The sequence below is a fragment of the Eumetopias jubatus genome, unplaced genomic scaffold (genome assembly GCF_037043125.1).
Source record: "Eumetopias jubatus isolate StellerSeaLion01/CBP00866 unplaced genomic scaffold, mEumJub1_p1.0 scaffold_11, whole genome shotgun sequence".
Classification (NCBI taxonomy): domain Eukaryota; kingdom Metazoa; phylum Chordata; class Mammalia; order Carnivora; family Otariidae; genus Eumetopias; species Eumetopias jubatus.
This window is the reverse complement of record NW_028274817.1, coordinates 45,763,482-45,785,212: the sequence shown is the minus strand read 5'-3', so window position 1 is coordinate 45,785,212 and position 21,731 is coordinate 45,763,482. Positions and strand designations below refer to the sequence as shown.

Sequence of the window (21,731 nt, the reverse complement as noted above, 5' to 3'; positions counted from 1 at the left end):
ATTTTAGAATCAGTTTCTTGATAACCACAAAATAACTTGCTAGGATTTTGATTGGGATTATATTGAATGTATAGGTCAAATTGGGAAGAACCAACATCTTAACAATTCTGAGTCTTCTTATCCACAATCATGGAATATCTCTTCGGTTACTTACATCTTGTTTGATTTCCTTCTACAAAGTTTTCTAGTTTTCCTCATATAGACCCTGTACAAATTTCATTAGATTTATGCCTAAATATTTCTTATTTTTGGTGTTAACGTAAACACTGTTGCATTTTTAATTTAGCTTTCTAATTGTCCATTGCCAGTATATAGGAAAACAGTTGAGTTATGTATATAAACTTTGTATCCTTCAACCTTGCTATAATTGCCTGTTAGTTTCAGTTTTTGGGTTGATTCCTAGGAATTTTTTTATATAGACAGTCCTATTAACTGCAAAACAAAGAGAAGGCATTTGCTTCTCTCCAATCTGTGTGCACTTTATTTCTTTTTCTTGTATTATTATAGTTCAAGTACAGTGTTGAATAGGAGTGGTGGTGGGGGGGGTGTCCTTGTTTTGCTCCCAATCAGGACGGAAGCATGTAGTTTTTTACCATTAAGTATAATGTTCAAGGTGTAGTTTTTCTGTAGATTTATAAAGTTGAAATTGTTTTCTATTCCTAGTTTTCTGAAAGTTTTTAAAATCACTAATGGGTGTTGGATTTTGTCAAATGCTCTTTCTACATCTATTGATATGATCATATGAATGTTCTTTAGCTTGTAGATGTGATGGATTACATTATTTTCTGATGTTGAATGAGCCTTCATACTTGTAATAAGTAACCACTTGTTTATTCTTTTTATATGTTGCTGCATTTGATTTGCTAATATCTTGTTGAAGATTTTTGCATCAATGTTTATGGAAAATATTGGTTTATAGATTTTCTTTTTTGTAATGCCGTTAGTTTTTACATTAGGGTAATGCTGGCTTCATAGAGTGAGTTAAGAAGTGTTCCCTCTGAAGGTGCCTGGGTGGCTCAGTTGGTTGACTCTTGATTTGGGCTCAGGTCATGATGTCAGTGTTGTGAGATCGAGCCCTGTGTTGGGCTCTGAGCTCAGTGCAGAATCTGCTTGAGAGTCTCTCTCCCCTTCTCCCTCTGTCCCTCTCCCCACTGGTGTGCTTTCTCTGAAATAAATAAATAAATAAATAAATAAATAAATAAATAAATAAATAAAATCTTTTTTTTTTTAAATAAAGAAGTGTTCCATTTGCATCTATTTTCTGGAAGAGATTATAAAGAATTGGTATAATTTCTTTTTTAAATATTTGGTATAATTCACCAATGAAACCATTGATACCTAGTCCTTTCTTTTTTGGAAGGGTATTAATTATTGATTCTGTTACTTTAATATATAAATAGGCCTATTTAGATTATCTATTTTTCCTTGTGTGAATTTTTGGTAATTTGTGTCCTTTGAGGAATTAGTCCACTTTATTTATGTTATCCGATTTGTGGGTATAGAATTTTTCATAATATTCCTTTATTATCCATTTAATGTCTACAGAATCAATAGAGATGACCTGTCTTTCATTTCCAATATTAATAATTTGTATCTTCTCTCTTTTTTTCTTGGTTAGCCTGGCTAGAGGTTATTCAATTTCATTGATCATCTCAAAGAACCAGCTTTTGGTTTCAATGATTTACTCTATTGTTTTCTATTTTCCAATTTCATTAATTTCTACTCAAATTGTGATTATTTCTTCTCTTCTGCTTGCCTTATGCTCTTATTGCTCTTCTTTTCCTAGTTTTTGAAGGTGGTAGTTTATAGATTTTATATCTTTCTTGTTTTCTAAATAGATGCATGCATTAAATTCCACAAATTTCTTCTAAGCACTGTTTTCATTGCGTACCACAATTTTTGATAAATTGCATTTTCACTTTTATTTAGTTAAAAATATTTTAAAATTGGGTGTCTGGGTGGTTCATGTCCTGGGATCAAATCCCATGTCGGGCTCCCTGCTCAGCAGGGAAGTCTGCTTCTCCCTCTCCCTCTGCTGCTCTCTCTCTCTCTCTGTCAAATAGATAAATAAAATCTTTAAAAAATGTTTTAAAATTTCTCTTGAGACTTCTTCTTTGACCCAGGTTTATTTAGTAGTGTGTTGTTTTATCTCCAAATATTTTGAGATTTTGCAGCTATCTTTCTGTTATTGATTCTTAGTTTAATTTCAGATGATCTGAGAGGATACTTTGTATGTTTTCTACTCTTTTAAACTTGTTAAGATGTGTTTTATGGCCTAAAATGTGATCTATCTTGGTGAATATTTCATGTGAGCCTAAGAAATATGATCCGGTTGATTAATGGTACTTTTTCTCCGCCTTTACATGAAACAGGATGTCTAGAATGGGGCTGGAGCTGGCCTGTTGTTTGTCCCTTGGGTCAGATAAGAAAAAGTAGCTTCTCTTTCAGGACAGCCCTGTTATGAAAAACACTCTGGACATATTTCAGAATGATTACTTTTCCCCTGACCTCAGTTTAAAATGGTTATTTTCTCCTTCCCCTGCCAGAAACAAGAGGGGATTTTTCTCTAATCTTTGTCGTGATAACTTGTTGGGGTTTCTTGAGGTAAAATCAGTGAAAGTGTGGCACTCCCCCTTTAAAACGCTCCCCCATGAATTTTCACTGTTAAGTTAGTACACACTCAGCCTCTAGCAATTCATCAAAGTTACCACTTACATGTTCTAACCAGTTATTTGCTCCAGAGGCTTCTGCTTCAAGTAAGCTCGTCTCACCTGTGATTCTGCCTATATCTCCAGATTTTGGGGGTGTTGGTTTGTCCTGTCACCTCAGTTCTCTGACAAATCTTACAAAAGTTGTTGATTTTCTATTTGTTCAGCATTTTTTCTTATTGTGAGGAGGGTGGTGAGGACTTCCAAGCTCTTTATATGTTGGAGCTGAAAGTAAAAGTCACTATTATATTTTTTAGTTTTAGAATTTCCATTTGATTCCCCCCGCTCCCATTTCAGTTCATTGATGAAATTGTCCATCTTGTCACCTATTTTCTTGAACATATTAATTATGATTATTTTAAAGTCTATGACTGATATATCCAATAGCTTAATCTCGTATAGGCCCATTTCTTTTGTCTATTTTTTCTTCTCTTGTTTTCTTTTTCTCCTTTTAAAAATAATTTCCATTTGTCATGTCTCTCAGTGTGCTTTTGTTCCAATGTTGAACATTATGAGAGAAAAATTCTAGAAAATTGAGATGACATTTTCTTAATTTGTAGAGGATTTTATTTCGCTTTGCAAAGGCAGTATAGAAGTAAATTAGCTTAAGCGAACCAACAATTGAACTATTTTGAGGTTGGATTTCAATTTTTGTCAGAATTATTCTATTTCCAGTTCACCCTTACTTCTAGGGTGTAATCTTTCAGGGGTACTAACTGACAGCCTGGGGTATTTATCATTTTCTCCAACCTTGGAAGTCCCCAAACTCCAATTTTTATATTTCCCCTGTACTTTGAAGGTGCCAATAACTCTGTTTATCTTCCCAGCCTCTTAACTGCCTATTTCTACTTGGCTTCTTGGCTTCTAGCTCTACACCTATTAAGAATTGGTGAATGCATCAAGGAGAAAATTAACTCAGATGGCCCATTTCATTTCTTTGTAATTTCCTTTTCTCCAGGATATTAACCCATCAAACCCTGGCTGTCTAGCTGGCTTTGAGTTCTAGATTTTGAATCTACATTTAGCTCTGTGTAACTGCTGAAAGCTCTATTCAGGTTTCTGCCTCTTCACAGCTCCTTTTCAGCCTCTTCACCTATGTTGATAATGAACTGATCAATGCCTCAAGGGGAAAATAGATGTAAAATGTCAGTTTTGCCTCATTAAGTTTCCCTTCTCTCCAGGATTTTGATACCTCAATCCTGGCTGCTTTGGAAGCTCTCTGATGTCTTTCAATAATTTGATCTGTTTAAATACCATAACTATTTTTCAGCTTTTTTTGTCCTAAGTGGGAGGATTAGTCTTCTATTAGTAGGTCATTATAGACAGGAGCAGAGTATCTTTCACAACTTCAAGCATAATATTTTCATTACCATCCCATGCAAAATGTTTTCTAATTTTAATTATAATTTCTTCTTTGACCCATGGGTTATTTAGAAATGTATTTCCTAATCCCAAAAAATATGTGGACTTTTAGTTGCATTTTTATTATTGATTTCTAGTTTACTGCGCCATGGTTGAAGAACATACTCTGTATGATTTTAATCTTTTTGAAATGTTAAAACTTGATGTATGGCCCAGGATATGGTCAATTTTTATATATGTTCCATATGTTTTTTAGTTGTTGAGTGTAGCTTTATACCAACCAAAGTTTGAACTAACTAGGTCAAGTTTGCTAATCATGTTCAAGTCTTGTATAGCTCTGCTATTTTTATTTGCTTATTCTGTCAGCTATGAAAAGAGATATGTTAAAATTTCCCACTCTATTATTTTTTGTAGTTCTTTCCATTTCTGTTTTATATATTTTGAAACTATGTTATTAGCTGCATACAAATTTAGATTTGTTACATCTTTCTGGCGAATTATACATTTTTTTCCTCATGAAGTATCCCTTTTTATCTGTAGTAATGCTTTTTGATGTAAAGCACATTTTATTTGATGTTAGCATATCTTTACTTACTTTTAGTTAGTGTTTTCATAGTATATATTTTCCATTTTTACACTTTCAAACTTTCTGTATGTTAAAGTTTTTTTTTTCTAAAGATTTTATTTATTTATTTGTCAGAAAGAGAAGAAGCACGAGCAGGGCGTCGGCAGGCAGAGGGAGAAGCAGGCTCCCTGCTGAGCAAGGAGCCTGATGCTGGACTCCATCCCAGGACCCCGGGATCATGACCTGAGCCAAAGGCAGACACTTAACTGACTGAGTCACCCAAGTGTCCCTCTGTATGTTAAAGTTTTTAGGTGTATCTTTTGTGAACATCTAGCTGGGTTTTGTTATTTTTATCCAATATTAAATATTTGTGTTTGAATGGAAGCATTTAGTCTGTTTTTATTTAATGTAATTTCTGATACATTTAGGGTTTAATTTCTCATTTTATTCAGTGATTTCTATTTGACCTGCCTACTCTATGTCCCAATTTCTTTCTTATCTTCTTTTCGAATTATTGAATTTTTTTATTATTCTTTTTTCCTCTATTACCTTGATAGTTGCACTAATTTACTATTATTTAGTAATTACTCTATGTATTACAGAATACATTCTTGTATTAAAGTATTCAGCAATTGCACTACTGAGCATAATCCCCTCCAGTTCCATCCATGTATAAAGTTTACTATGAATTGGCCCTTTTACCTTTTTCCTAGACAACTCACAGGATTTAAAATGCTAACTCCACTTACCCTCATCTCAATATTTATGCCATTGTTGTCATGCATTCCAACTTTCTATATGTTTTCAACCTAATTCTCTTTATATTTCAAAATTTTAAGAATTCTTACAATTGTTTCACATAGTAAAGACTCACATATTTACACTTTCCTTTGTGCTTGTTTTCCTGCTTTGAAGGAAGAAGTTTTCATTATACCTGAAGAACAACTTTTAGTATTTCTTCTAGTATGAATTTGCTACTGATATATATATGTTTTTGTCTGAGAATGCCTTTATTTCACTGATACAGGTAAAGGATATTGTCTATGGGAATATAAATCTGAGTTGGCATTAATTTACTTTCAGCACTTTAATAATATTCTTCCATTGTCTGGCTGTATTTTTCCTGTTGAGAAGTTAGCTATCAGTCTAATTGTTGCTCCTTTGAAGGTAATCTAAGGTCTTTATTTTATGGCTACTTTATTTATGTATTTATGTATGTATTTATTTATTTTTATTATGTTCAGTTAGCCAGCATATGGTACATCATAAGTTTTTGATGTAGTGTTCAACAATTCATTAGTTTCATATAACAACCAGTGCTCATCACAATGCGTGCCCTCCTTAATACTCATCACGTGGCTACCCCATCCCCTTCCCCTCTGTAACCCTCAGTTTGTTTCCCAGAGTCCAGAGTCTCTCATGGTTTGTCTCCCACTCTGATTTCTTCCCATTCAGTTTTCCTTCCCTTCCCCTGTGGTCCTCCTCTCTCTTCTTTATATTTCACATATGAGTGAAACCATATGATAATTGTCTTTCTCTGCTTGACTCATTTCACTTAGCATAATCCCCTCCAGTTCCATCCATGTCGATGCAAATGGTAGGTATTCATACTTTCTGATGGCTGAGTAATATTCCATCGTATATATGGACCACATCTTCTTTTTTTTAATAAAGATTTTATTTATTTGACACAGAGACAGAGAGATCACAAGTAGGCTAAGAGGCAGGCAGAGGGAGAGGGAGAAGCAGACTCCCCACTGAGCAAGGAGCCCGATGTGGGGCTCAATCCCAGGACCCTGGGATCATGACCTGAGCTGAAGGCAGATGCTTAACTGACTGAGCCACCCAGGTGCCCCTGTACCTGTACCATCTTCTTTATCCATTCATCTGTTGAAAAACATCTCAGCTCGTTCCACAGTTTGGCTATTGTGGACATCGCTGATATGAACATTGGGGTGCATGTGCCCCTTCTTTTTACTACATCTGTATCTTTGGGGTAAATACCTAGTAGTGCAATTGCTGAATACTTTAAGGTATTTTCCTTGTCTTTGGTTTTCAGGAGTTTAACTATAATATGAATAGGTGTGATTCTCTAAAATTTATCTTGTTTCAGATTTGAAGGACTTCTTATATGTGGCTTCATGTTTTGCAAAGTTCAGAAAATTCTCAACCATTATTTCTTCAGATATTACTTCTGTCTCATTCATTCTCTCCTCTCTTCTTAAATTTCTTTTTTCCTCTTTTCCTAAATTTCAAGTACACATATGTTAAACCTACTCTCTGTATTCTCTGTCTCTTACCCATTCTTAATTTTTTCATTCTTTTGTTACTCTGGGGTTTATTCTAGATCATTTCTTTCAACCTACCTTCTTGTTCAATAATTTTCTTTTCGTCTATATGTACTTTGTTGTTAAATCCATCTATTCAGGTTTTTTTCCCACTTGGTCATGGAGCCCAACGCAGGGCTTGAACTCATGATCCTGAGATTAAGACCTGAGATGAGATCAAGGATTGGATGCTTAACGGACTGAGCCATCCAGGTGCCCCCCATCTATTCAGTTCTTAATTAAGATTTTTTAATTTTTCATTTCTAGAATTTCTGTTCTATACTTTTTTATAGTTCTCATTTATCTGCAGAAATCCTCTATATCTCCTTAAACATACTAAGCATATTTATTTAAAGTCTATGTCTGAAAACTCTAATATCTGAGGCCCCAATGAGTCTTTCTCTATTGTCTATCATTTCTGATGATTCCTGTTAATTTTGTCTTGTTTTCTTGTGTACATGGTTGTTTTCTATTTTGTGTCATATACTGTATTTTATAAAACTTCAGAAATAATTTGAGGATGACACTGTTTCCCTCCAAAGAAAATTTATATTTGTGCTGCTAGGCACCTAGGAGCATTAGAACTCTGGGATTACCTTATTCTACTTTCCAGTGATTGAGATTATTAAAAATTAAACTGATATCCTTGTGACAGTCTGTCTACCTCTTGTTATTCTGACTCTGAGGTGCAGCTTTTTCAGCATCATGATCTGAAAGACATTGAACTTCATCAGGTACATTTTTTGGCAAGATTTTGATCTTGATCTTGATCAATATCTGAACTTTGATCTTGATCAATATCTGTCTTCCTAGCCTCCATAGGCCATCCAAAATTCTGCATAACCTCTCAGCAGTCCCCTCAATAACTGTATATGCTCCATTGGGAAAAGTGGCCTAACATTAAGCTCAACTTCCCCCAATCCTGTTCTGAACCAGTTAGTCTTAACTATCTTGTTAGCCCTCTAGTGCCCTCAGGGAAGTTAAAAACTATGTTTGGTCCTATTTACCCAGATTAGCAGAAGGCTTGGTTTCATTCACTCATCTCCCATTTTTGTAATTCACCATTAAGGACTTTTGGTAAATTTTTGTTAAAGTATACCATATATACAACAAAGTGTACAAATCCTAAGTGTTCATCTCAATAAATTTTCATGAAATGAGCAAGAAACAAAACATTAACAGCATAGTGGAAGGTTCCTCCATCCCCCTACCTAGTCAATAATGCATCCCAAGGGTAACCACTATTCAGATTTCTAACACCATAAATTAATTTTGTGTGTGTTCTTTAAACTTTATGTAAATACAATCACATGGTACATATTCTTTTGTATTTTTTTGTTAACATAGTCTGTGAGATTAGTCCATATTGTTGCATGTATGATATTCATTGCCATTTATGAATATAAACTCCATTTGTGAATATACTATATTTTATTTATCCATTCTACTGTTGATGGATATTTAGAATGTTTCCAGTTTGGGGTATTATGAATAGTGTTACTATAAACATCCTTATATGTGTCTTTTGGTGAACATATGCATGCATTTCTGTTGTGTGTAAGATCATCAGAAATGTGCATATTTTTGGACTGAAGCCAAAATTAAGATTTGGAGCCTGGAGTGTAGCAAACTAAGCAAGGTAAATGCTGCCTTGTGTGGGCCTGTCTGGAAAGCCAGATGACCTTGCTCAAGAGGCAGATTTGTTCATCTCCTTGTCCCATTGACCTTAACAGTTGGTGCTGCAGCTAGAATGTGTTTTGTCTTAAATCCTATCCTCAGAAATAACATTTTAGCAAAAGCTACTGCAGAAAACTCCCTAAACACATAAAATCATGCACTTTTTTAAATCTAGTATTTCCAAGACACAGGAGCAGAAACATTAAATAAATATTTAAAATTTCCCTTTCATGCCTTATTTCATGAAATCTGCTTTCTCCTGGATTCAAGAGAGAAGATGGATATTAGTGGCTGAGCAGAGGGGGAGTGAAGAGATGGGCTATTGCCCCCAGGATTCTAGAAGACAAAAAGTATAAAGAGAAATAGTTGCTCCATGAGAAGATAAATTCCTTCCCTGGAAATTAGAGAAGGACAAATTTTAACAAATAGAAATTAATTTTCTATTAATTTATAAAATTAATTAAATTTTCTTTTGGCTTTTAAGAGTGGCAAATAAATGGGTGACAGGTCTGGTGTGCTAGGGGAAGGGAGAGAAGTGGGCACACTCTTGAATCACTGCTGGTGGAAGGGGGAAATTGGGGACCATGGCTCATTGGTGATGTGTATCTCAGGTGACCAAGAATTGTGAAGAGGTGATCTTCTTGGTCTTGCTATCAGCTTCCTGTTGAACTTAGAGAGATGTGTTTGTATCTGAGTGAGGAAGGAAGAAAACTTCCCTGGTTGGGTGCAGGTTGGTGTGAAAGTGAGCATTACCTGGGGAGACTTGGGGTCAGGGTAGGGTTGGGGGCAGAGACATGAAGGGGTAGAGTCAGATTTCCCTACACCTCCAGGCTACCCACCAGCTCATTTTAGTTCTCTAAATGATGAATGGGGTCAGGGGAAGAGTTGTTGCTGGGAAACAGGAGTGAAAGGTGAGAATCATTTGACAGAGTCCTGAATCAGTGAAGGGTAAGAATTGTGGTTTATGGGGCGCCTGGGTGGCTTAGTCGTTAAGCATCTGCCTTCGGCTCAGGTCATGATCCCGGGGTCCTGGGATCGAGCTCCACATCGGGCTCCCTGCTCCGCCGGAATCCTGCTTCTCCCTCTCCCACTCCCCCTGCTTGTGTTCCTTCTCTCACTGTGTCTCTCTGTCAAATAAATAAATAAAATCTTAAAAAAAAAGAATTGTGGTTTATCACCCAGACCTTAAATCTTCAACGACGATCTTTTGGTTTCCTTGTTTGTCTGCAGGGGGCGGCACAACTCAAGGGAAAGGAAGAGAAACAGTATATGATATTTAGTAGAAACTGAAGTGTTTCTTCAAGGAAATGTGGGGCTTGAACTGGCCACAGGGGGGTGGTAGGAGCAAACTTGAAACCAGAGCCCACTCTGACACTCCCATCCTGTCTGTCTTCAAAAAAGAAAGAAAAAAGCAGTACTTAATCCCAATCCTTTTTGGCTCTGGGGGAAGCAGCGACAAAAATCAATGGGGCAGAATTGAGGGTAGGTGGGTGTTTGAGGGGAGAAAGTGAGGTCAAGAGAGTACCTGGAGGGCAAGGAAATGGAAAAAGTAAGCATTTGGTGGTGCTGGTTGGGGGGTGATGAAAGTGTTTGGAGCACAGGGTGGAGGTTGTGCCTGAGACCTATATGGGAGAGATTTGAAAGCTAGATTTCTCACTCTGGAGAGAGGGCATTTATGTGCCAGTACATCTACCAATCCCCATTCTTTCTTGCCTACCTGTAGACATAAATTTAGGCAAGGAAGGAAGGAAATTGCTCCAAACAGTATGATATCCTGGAGATAAGGGGTGGGGATAGAGATGTCAGCGTCAGAATACAGGGTCCAGAGGCAACTTAGATTCTTCCTCTCCCAAACTTTGGTCTCCTTCCTTTTTACTTTGATGCCGGAAAAGTCAAATGTTGTACCACTGAGGAAATAGGGGAATGAGTTTAAAAGAGGTAAAAGCCAGAGAAGAAACATTTGAAAATTAAGACCCTCAGTGAAGAAAGAAAGATATTGATATCCTTGTGTCCTGAGTGTTGACATGTCCATCCGATGAAACTCAGATAAAATATCTATGTATTTGCATTGCCCCTAGTCCCAGGTTGGATGGCAGTTAGTGCAATTTGTGTCCAGGAAAAGAATGTCCAGCAATCACCACAATTAGGTAGCTTTTAGAAGAGGGTGAACCTTCTGTGACCTGCGTAAGTGTAGAATGTACTCAAATAGGTGCTTTAGTGAAAACAGGACTGGAGGTCAGGGGTAGAATTTACTACAGTGTTTACCCACTAATCAGAGGAGGTTGCAACCACATTAAGCTTCAGACAAGGTGAGGACAGTTAAGGGTTCTGAACTTTAGTCAAAGATCTAAAAAAGAACACACACACACACACACACAAAGATCTAAGAAAAGCAAAGTCCATAGTATGAGGCTGAATGAACCATGAGCAGTAAGAACACAGGGACTCCCAAAGAGGACACTGTCCTAATAATAAAAGAAAATCACCCTTTCCCCAAATAAAATCACATTTTTTTGTGATGCTTAAGGTATTACAACTTTCAGGTGTGTACTTGACCTCTCTAAGTGTCCTTTCATTCAGGGAAAAATGGGGTTTGCTCAGCCCAAGGATGCTGGTTTTTCATTTAGCCATGGTATCAATCGTCATTCGACCAGCCTCTGCGTTGTTGGAAGCACGATCCCCACTCCCGACCCCGCTATTAAGGAGAAGGCTTTCTGTGCTCTGGATAACTTAAATGCAAGGGTTGAAAACCAGGGCCAGATTAAGATGTCCATCAGTGGAGTGTGTCGGGAGACTGTGTCACATTGCTGCAACTCATTTCTGCAGCGGGCCGGATTCAATTTGTTAATAAGCATGACAGTTATTAATCACATGCTTGCCGAGTCCGTTTCAGACTTGAAGTTCCCTTTGATATCCGAGGGAAGTGGATGTGCCAAGGTTCAGGTTTTGAAACTGTCGATGGGTTTGTCTGAAAAGCCGGTCTTGGCAGGGGAATCGCTGGGTGCCCAAACGCTGCTCTCATTCGTGTCCCTCTTGATCAGGAACGGAAACACACAGGCTCTCCCCGACACCCTGGCCTCTTAGATGGCCGCCTCGAGCGGAGCGGAACGGAACGGGACGGAATCCACCCAAAAGCCTGCTGGTGAACACACCCTCGTGTTCTCATTCAAAGAGTCTGCAGTGGGTGCTGTTGGAGATCCAGCCTTAGCCAGTCACCGCATCACGGGGTGCAAGTTACACTTGCTACGTGGAGGACCACACTCTTCTGGGCCAGGCAGGGGTCCCCCCAGAGCTCGGAGTAACTTCTTGGTTTTGCAGTCTGCAGGCCGTGTGCGCTGTCGGTTACTCCCTTGCGGCCTTCCTCCTGCGGCAAAGGGATCCTTTCAGCCGCCAGCCGTGGCTACGGAACATCCTCTAAGAGCATGGCGAGGGAGGCCTTGCCCGTGGCGGTCTCCCTGTCCAAGCTGGGCCGCTTTGTGGAGACCAGACACGTGTCGGGGCTCGTGCTGGAAACGCATCTGTTGCCGCTTAGGTCGAATTCTTTCCCATTTACTCCTTCTTCTATGCGAGCTGATGGATGGAGAACCTGTGCGTCCACGAAGGACACGCCCCTTGTCTGTGCTGTACTGACTTAACCTCATCCACCCAGGCCTACGTTTGTATGTATCATCAATAAAGTTGTGCGCTTTGATTGGCGAAAACGAGACGTGGAACTTGTCCCTGAGTTTACAGTCTGCATGCAGAGGAAGACGGAAGTAGGCGACCAACGCTGACTCCCTGGGGCCTATGCTCCCTGACAGGGGCGCGCTTATGGGCGCTCACAGGAGGCGGGGGTGGAGGTGGGCGGGAGTGCTCAGGATCAGCCTAGAGAAGGGGCTGGGGGCCAGGGGCGGAAGCCAGGGAGCAGAGGTGGGGCTGGTGGCATCAGGACTGCAGGACACAGCACCCGGGAAGCCGGCGGCACAGTGCCTGGCACCTGGAGCAGGGAAATCCCTCGAGGAAGGGGTTTCTCCTGGACTGCTAGCCTGGGCAGGAAGGGCAGTATCCTTGGGGTCTGCCTACACATCCCCGGGGACCACCTGGCAACCCATCGCCGGGCATTCAGTGCCCAAGTCTAGCAACAATGGCTGCCGCTCGCTGTGTGGCCCCTTGGTGTCCTTCTCTCTCTCTCTCTCCTGTGAAGCGGCTGTTAAACCCACTTCTGGGCCCACTCCCTTCCTTGGGACCCCAAACCCCAATTCCTGGCAGAGGGAGAAAGGTTGGCCCCCACTTCCTTCGGAGGAACCTCCTTTTGGCCCTCTCCCCGGTCCCTTCGGTGACCTCCGAGAAGGGGCCCGTGGAGCCCTCCGTGAACTCCCGGTCAGGGTGGTAGGGCAGACGCTGGGGTGCCTGGCAGGGCTATGGCCGGTCCATCGGGAGAGACGTCTCCGTCACCCCCATCCAAGCTCCCGGCCCCCCTGGGAGGAAAGGAGGAACCCAGCCCTGTGCACGGAACCACTCCGTGGACCTGGGGGACTCAGGCAGCCTCCCCGCTGAGCGCTGCCAGAGCCCTCCCAGCAGCCCTTGGCCCCTGCATCACCAAAGCCAGCTTCCCTGAGTGGTTGTGACGTGTCAAGCGATGGTCCTCTTCCCCTAAGCCCTGGCCCACAACACAGGCCACAAGAAGCTTCCCTTGGGCAGGGCTGCCTCTGTGCCTGGTTCCCTCTCCTGGTCTCCCTGGGATGCTGCTCTGGGCCACGGTGCCCTGGGCATCAGCACTCTGCCTTCTGCATGCTCTCCTCCACACACACCATAGTCGTATTTGTTCCTCCCTCCTCCCGGGCTTTGGGTGGCAGGTGGATTACAACTCTTCAGCTTGTACCCGACCCCTCACCCTTCGGGCTGACTAGCAGGTACGGGAGCTGGCCGGGTCCCAGGACCATCTCTGGGGAATCTTCCAACCTGCAACGGGGACACCGCCTCTCCCCAGGCACTGGCACCTTGGATGGCCAGCATGTGACTTGTGGTTACTGTGACAACACACCCCCAGCAGGGCTCACACACACACACACACACACACACACACACACACAGACACACAGCACCCCCGCCCCCCCACCCCCGGGGGCTTCCTCTGCTGGCTGCAGGGCCCTGTCATGTTTCCTAAGTTGCTAATGTGACCAACACTTTCTCCCAAGCCAGCCTCACGGGGACTGGGCAATGTTTCCCAAGTAGGGGTGCCCTGCAGACAGCTCCCACACCCACTTGTCCCAGGGGAGCCTGTTTGGCCAATGCTGTCTTCAGCGACACCCCTTCACGCTCAGCCTCCTGAAGCACAGCACAAAGTCAGAAGATCTCCTTCCTCCTGGCTCGGGGTCCCAAATTAACAGGCACCTCCCCACCCTTCTGCACTCTGCCAAATCCCCATTCGAGTGCTGCCACAGGCAGTTGTCCCCCCTCTCCAAGGCAGGCCTTTGGCCCTTTGGGGCCACAGCTGACTTCTAACACAGGGAGGACCGTGGAGACTGTCTGCTCATCTCCTGAGCAACTGTCTGTCACAGGGAAGCCCATTGGCGTCCAAGGGTCTCCAGGGTGGGACCCTGGCCCAAGGCAAGAGCTTCCGGTGCCTCTGCTGGCACTGCCCTCCCCCAAACACTCCCCCCGTGTCATGTAGCTCAGGCCCCTGGTCTGCCCTTTATGCCTTGGTTGCTTGCTGTGCCAGGCAGGAGCCCTAGGGGCGGCGGAGGGGGTTCGGGAGCATGCCTGCCAGTCAGGGCCCAATGGAGACATTCAGAGGCTGTCAGCCCCAGGAAGACTGTGGTGCATCGCTCCCACACACACACCTAATCCAGAATGGAACGGCGTGGGGCCACCAACACTGAACGTGCCCACCTGCCTGGTACAGTGAACAGATTCTTTCTGGGCTTCCCCGTGGTAAATGTTCGACAAGGGCATCAAAGCTGCAGCTTGTCACACTCCATGGGGAAGTGCCCCGCCTTGAGGGGGCCCACCCCAGCCTAGCCTGCCTCTTGGGTAAATCTGGGGGGCCCGTCCCCGTGGACTGCCTTCCAGCTCCACAAAAGGCTTGGTCTTGCTTCTTACGCATCTCCTGAGGACGTCCACTTTGGGTACCTGTAGGTACCGGCTGCACACCAACTCCCGGTGCCCTCCCCAGCTTGCTACCTCTCCTGGGGGTCTTGGGATTTGCCCTCCCCGCTCCCCGCCCCCATGAAGTTGCACACACCTGGCTTCCAGGCCCATACAGCCAGTCTCAGACTCTGCCTCCTCACCGGGACCCCATGCGCCGGTCTCAAAGCCGTTTCCACCACCAACCCCTCACTTTGAAGTGCCACCCACGGACAGGCACGGCCCTCACCAGGTCAATCTCTCAGCTGCCACAGCGCCATTCCGCTTCGAGTTTGACAACTGTGGCCAGGGCTGGCCCCAGGCTCCCTTAGGGGCCCCCCCACCCCCAGTTGTTCTAAGATGCAGATGGGCGCGTCACCACAGTCCAGCACAGTCCCGCAGAGGGTTGGCCAATTCCTTGTCTGCTACACATGCCGCAGGCGTCACCTCACACTCTGTCACTTGCCTCCTCTCTTTGCTCAGGGCCTCCAGTTCCCCCTGAGGGCAGGCTCCTTCTCCCTTAGAGACTCTTGTTTCTATGTGTGGCTTAGGCTGCCCTCCCTCATGCCCTGATTACAGAGAGAGTCTCCTGCATGGTTTCCTAATTCCTTCACACTCTTCCCCTGAAAGGGTTGTCTCACAGATCTCCTTGGAGTTTACCTTTGTGCAAGGTGGGAAGGGTGACCCAACTTCACTTCTTCCCCCCAGCGGGGAACAGGGTAACCCAGCACCACTTATCACTCTGTTCTCCTGCTGCAGTGTGGCACATCTGGGAACCTCATGCACCCTGCGGAGCATCCCCTCTGTGGCTCCCTGGTGTCAAGTCTCCCCGGGACACACCTTTCTCCCAGGAAGCTCTAACTGACTCGGGGACCCTCAGCTCACTGGGGGGCCCTATGGCAAGGGGTGTGTGTGTTAGCAGGGAGGTGGGTGTTGGTGCTTGTGAGCAGGCCTCTGCCCCAGGTTCCTTCTCAGGACATATTCTGGCCCAGAGGAAACTTAGGAACGCTGTCCCCTGACTTACTTTAACAACATGGGAAAGTGGGGACTGGTTTCTTCCCTCACCAAAGTAAGTTGATTTGTGTGAGAGTAGAGCAAGTTCATTTTCTATGTATAGAGTTGCTCTCCTTGGCTCATCGTTGTTATTAGCTGCACTTGAAATATGGCTGTTGGCACATGTTGAACTCATGTGTTGCGATCGTTTCCCTCAGCCCTTTCCTTGATTTTTTTTTTTTTTTTTTTGGTGTGGTACTTTCAATCAATCTGGAATTTAAGTTTTCTGTTTTTGTCAATGTTTTCTATTGAACTTTTGTGTTTTCATTTATTTAGGACAGTCTTCACATCCCACGTTTACTAGAATACTTTTGCCTATATTTCCTTCTAATAGAAATACAGTTTTCTTTTTAGAATTAGCTCCTTTTTTAACCTACTAGTGGTGTGTATGTGTAATGTGTGTGTGTTCGTGTACCTTTGCTTTGAGGTAGACTTTGTATCTTAATTTTCTCTAAAGGTATAATTAGTTAATACTAATGCCATTTACTACAGAACCCAATTTTTCCCCATAATTAGGCTCCCAGTTTCCATGTCTAGAACAGGAACACAGATTTACATGCATTTTCTCATTTAGTGGATCCAACATGCATGTAGTCTTCAGTCACTGAGCTTTTTTTTTTTTTTTAAGATTTTATTTATTTATTTGACAGAGAGAGAGAGAGACAGCGAGAGCAGAAACACAAGCAGGAGGAGTGGGAGAGGGAGAAGCAGGCCTCCCACAGAGCAGGGAGCCCAATGTGGGGCTCGATCCCAGGACCCTGGGATCACGACCTGAGCTGAAGGCAGACGCTTAACGACTGAGCCACCCAGGTGCCCAGTCACTGAGCTTTTGATTCTACTTATCAGTAATTTACAGTTAGCTTAATGTGAGAAAATGACAAACACAGACTGATACGTAAGCCATAGTAATAAATCCCACCCAATACCATTTACTTTTTTTCCAAAATCTTAGCTCAACTCTCTCTTGTAAAAAATAAATTTCAAAACAAACATTTAATTCACTTTAATGAGGAAAATAAAGAAGATTTTATCATTTTGGAGCAATGAACGTCCAACTATGGCTGAAAGGTACACCCTGAGAATTAAGTGATTTTAATGAACCCATTGAGGTTTATTAAAACTGTGTTAACCTAACATCAGGAAGGGACACAAGATACAGGCACAAATGTCCCTGTTCATTTTGCAGTGTAATTGTCCCGGGATGCTGCGTTATAAACATTCTCATCGTCTTCAATGCTTGAAGCATCTGTGGAATTGGGATTGCTCATCCCAGTTCCCACAGAAGATAGACTGTGGTGAAGACATGCATCCGGTGTGCACAAATATCTCTAATGTTAAAGCAAGATAGCTCATGACACTTCCCTGGTGGGTCCTCACTGCGCTGGTCCACATCAGTGTCTTTCTGCTTCTGGAAAACTTGTTGGAGATAATGTGGAGACACCCATCCAGTCACCAAGATGCTGCAGATGATGCATGTGCTGGTAATTAGCTTCCCGACCAAGGTGACCGAGTGGGTGTCCCCATAGTCCACAGTAGTCGAGCTGATGGTGGCCCACCACTAGCAGATAGGGATGCTGGTGAGGCTGGGCATGTGGTCGTCTTTCTCCACAGAGTAGATAAGCACAGAAAAGATGGAAATGCCCACAAACAGAAAGAGAAGGAGCAGCCCAACCTCATGGTAGCTGTGTCTCAGTGTGGCACCTAGAGACCAAAGTCCTACATAGTGCCAGGCAAGCCTGAGAATTTGGAAAATCCTCATAAGCCTGAGGATCTCAACCACCTTGCCCGTGTTCTCAATGTCTTCACTCTCTTCCTCCTTGGTGTCTACAGCCAAAGTGGCATAGAAGGGAATAATGAAGGCAAGGTCAATTTATGTTCAGAGCATTCTTCCAGAATTTCTTTTGACAGGGAGCAGCACCCAACAGGCTGGCAAAGTCGCAGGCGAACCAGGTGCTGCACGCAGTCTCCAAACCTTCCAGCATGGCGTCATCCACTTCTCCATCTTCCTTCTGGAACTCTGATATACTCTGGACACACACGGCCACAACGGAGGCCAGCATCATGCTCACGGAGGAGATGGCAATGAGCTTGGCGGACAGGCAGGCAGTAGGCTGGGTTTTCCATTCGAATCCAGATCTTCTTCAGGAACTGACCAAATCACCCCTTGTCAAACTTCTCCAGCTCCTTCTCAGAGAAGACTCTTCAGAGGAGGAACTGGTATTCGCGCCATTGCTCTCCTGGTCCCAGTCCTCCTCCGTGGTTTTCTTCCTTGCGTTCCTGGTAACACTTACTGCAGCCGAAACTGATGAAGAGCTCTTCAATGCCCTGGTACTCCATCTCCTGGCAGAACAAAAACACGCACAGTTCCTCCAATGACACTGCAGATTTCCTGTGTAATAAAAATGCAAAACACATCTGAATAAGTTCCGATCAAAATAGTACACTCTTTATTGGCCTCATTGTGGTAATTGCCCGGCTCCAGAATGGCCTCTTTTGAGTGGCAGGTGAGCAGCTTTCTGAGTCTGGTGTGAGGAAACTGCACAAGGGTGCTTTGGTCAACGCACTGCTTAAAGCTCCCCCCCCCCCCCCCGCCCCACGTTAAAATTGACAAGTTCCTCCTCTTGTCCAGGGCAACGGAAAAAACTCACCAAACACCGCGGTGGATAGAGGAGGCAGGGAGCTGGACGGGAAGGGAGATGAGGAAGTTCACACTGCACCCTTGTGGTGTAGATATCACACTCTCTGCCCTCATTCTGTCCAGTGGAATGTCCATCATCATCCAAGAAGCTCCGCCCTTCTTCCCTCATGGAATGTGTGGTGCACGTAGGCATTTCGTGGCCAAAAAGAGAAGAATCCTGTTCTTTTGTTGTATCACCCAGAGCAGTTGCTGGGAAATCGCTCTCCCAGATTTGGGTGAGATAAGATCCTCCACCGACGGGCTCCTTTGTCATCTGTAGAACATCTGTAGAACCCTAAGCTTCTCCTGTTGACTGCGTATGCTTTGTGGCACGCACTCTGCCAGGAACTGCAAGAGTCCGGGCGACTCAGGCTCGCTGAGCTCTACGATGCCGTCTGCCCACCTGCCCGCTCTGCAGGGATCAGGCCTCGCCACGCAGCCCCGCGCCCGCCAAGGTGGCGGCGTCAGAGCCAGGTGGCCCGCCCGGGGTCTGTCTGTCCGCCTGTCCTTGCAGAATCCAATATGTAATGTTTTCATTGTAATTGCCCTGAGTTTATGGGTTAATTGGCAAGCATTGGCATCTTTATAATTTTCCCATCTAGGCACCCTTATCTAAATCCTTCTTTCATTTAGTGAAGCTTGCTTTTTAATGATCTTCCCCATTTCTTTTGTGGTTTTATTCCCATGTATTTGTCTGGGTTTGTTCGCTTATGAATAGGCACGGTCTTTATACCTTCCCTTGCAATGCTATTCTACTTCGATTCCACTGTACCTAGGCATATGTCAACACACTAGGCGTATCTGTGGTTTCTGCTGCTTTTGGAACAGCAATAAAAAAAAGGTGGGGGGAATGATCAAGTGCTTCACCATAGTCACTCCTAAAGAGGAGGGAAAAGGAAAATGACAAGAATTAAGTCCTATTGTTCCACAAATGCTTTCCCCACCCCCAACTGTCCCTATAGACCCTTTCTTTCTTTTTTTTTTCATTTTACTTTTATATTCTCTTGCTCCCTCTCCCCTAGCAGTGGAGTAGCTCAAACTGGTTCTTCTGGTTTATTCGATCATGTTTTTTTTAACCCTGGCAAGGTCTCCATTAAGTTTAGCCGTTAGTATTCTATTGTTCTTTGTTCTTGGATGTATGGATATTGGGTGATTTTGAAGGTACTTTGATGGCTCAAGTTATGACCACAAATAAGTACTTCAAATAAGGGGCGCCAGGGTGGCTCAGTTGTTAAGCATCTGCCTTCAGCTCAGGTCATGATCCCAGGGTCCTGGGATGGAGCCCTGCCTGCTCAGCGGGAAGCCTGCTTTTCCTTCTCCCACTCCCCCTGCTTGTGTTCCCTCTCTCGCTGTCTCTCTGTCAGATAAATAAATAAAATCTTAAAAAAAAGTACTTCAAATAACCATGTCATGTATCTCCCTTTGAATAAATATTGTGAGCATCTCACAAGGACTAATTGTCAATGTGTAAATATGTATCTAGAGTTCTATATTTTTCACTCTCCAGACTTTTAAACTGGGTAGTAGATGGATTTGGTGACTTTCTAAACAGGATGGGGGGCCGGGGGGGGGTGGAGGTAAAGGAAGTGATGGGGGGGTATGTTCCCACCAACCTTCTCTCTCAGCCTTTTCTAACCTCCCACTTGGGCTGCCCCATGCCAGACCCCACACTTTTTGAAGCTTGTGCCTGGGGAAGTGAGAAACTCACCCTAATGCTTTGAGATTTTCTGATATCAGATCTGGTCATTTCTAATCCCCACCCCCTCTAGGGTTTCGATATAGGGATTGATTTGAGCCAGGAGACGGGGCTGGTTGTGATTCCTTCTTCTCTCTCCCTCCACAAAATTCCTCTCCAATGGATACTTCCTTTAGGTCCCAAGTTCTCACTACCTATAGCATCTAGCAAAGATCTATAGTCAGTCTTCCAGGCCTGCTTCCTGATATGTAATGAGAGCTTTTGGAATTTAGCAAAACTCTAAATTGATGGCTATGAGGTTTTTTTTCTTTTTTTTTTAATTTAAATTCAATTAGCCAACATGTAGTACATCATTAGTCCCAGATGTGGTGTTCAACAATTTATCAATTGCACATAACACCCAGTGTTCATCACATCATGTACCCTTCTTTTTTTTTTAAAGATTTTATTTATTTATTTGACAGAGAGAGCGACAGCGAGAGAGGGAACCCAAGCAGGGGGAGTGGGAGAGGGAGAAGCAGACTTTCTGCTGAACAGGAAGCCTGATGCAGGGCTCGATCCCAGGATCGTGGGATCATGACCTGAGCCAATGCAGACGCTTAATGACTGAGCCACCCAGGCGCCCCTCACGTGCCCTTCTTAATGCCCATCACCCAACTACCCCACCCACCTCCCCTCCAGAAACCCTCAGTTTGTTTTCTATAGTTAAAAGTCTCTCATGGTTTTTCTCCCTCTTTCATGACTTCCCACTCAGTTTTCCCTCCCTTTCCCTATGATCCTCTGTGCTGTTTCTTATATTCTACAGATGAGTGAAACCATACGATAGTTGTCTTTCTCTGATTGGCTTATTTCACTCAGCATAAGCCCCTCCAGTATCCACATTGATACAAATGGTAAATATTCATCCTTTCTGATGGCTAATATTCGATGGCTATGAGTTTTAAAAATTAGCTTTGAGAACTCTAAGTTTCTTGAGCAAGGTACAGGCAGTAGCTTGCTTCTCTTTGTGTAAGGCTATAATCCTAAGTAGTTTTTTTTTTAATTTTTAATTGTTATGTTAATCACCATACATTACATCATTAGTTTTTGATGTAGTGTTCCATGATTCATTGTTTGCCTATAACACCCAGTGCTCCATGCAGTACGTGCCCTCTTTAATACCCATCACCAGGCTAACCCATCCCCCCACCCCCACCCCTCTAGAACCCTCAGTTTGTTTCACAGAATCCATAGTCTCTCATGGTTCATCTCCCCCTCCGATTTCCCCCCCTTCATTCTTCCCCTCCTGCTATCTTCTTCTTCTTCTTCTTCTTCTTCTTTTTTTTTTTTAACATATCTGTACCTCTGAAACAAATAATCCTAAGTAGTTTTAATGGTGAATGGGCTACATGAGAACATTATTTACAGGGGGAATTATATTTAGTTTAGTTAAATATTTTTATAACATTATCATTTTTACTTGCTGAAGGGACTGCACCAGACCAAGGTTAAGAATGGGCAGGGACACAGGGGGCCAAGTGGGCAACCAGGACACTGCCCTCCCATATGTTTGCCTCAGTCC

The 21,731-nt window shown here is 43.4% G+C and overlaps 2 pseudogenes across 1 annotated transcript; one reads left to right on the top strand and one right to left on the bottom strand.

The window, feature by feature from the left end:
- Positions 1-11,225: 11,225 nt before the first annotated feature.
- On the top strand, positions 11,226-12,340 carry LOC114202254 (protein ARMCX6 pseudogene; annotated as a pseudogene).
- Positions 12,341-16,698: 4,358 nt separating this feature from the next.
- Positions 16,699-19,011, bottom strand: LOC114202247 (delayed-rectifier potassium channel regulatory subunit KCNS3-like; annotated as a pseudogene). The gene is made up of 3 exons (XR_015769412.1): positions 18,812-19,011; positions 18,446-18,477; positions 16,699-18,186 (listed from the first exon to the last, which is right to left on the bottom strand). The product of XR_015769412.1 is annotated as a delayed-rectifier potassium channel regulatory subunit KCNS3-like (transcript).
- Between the last annotated feature and the right edge of the window lie 2,720 nt (positions 19,012-21,731).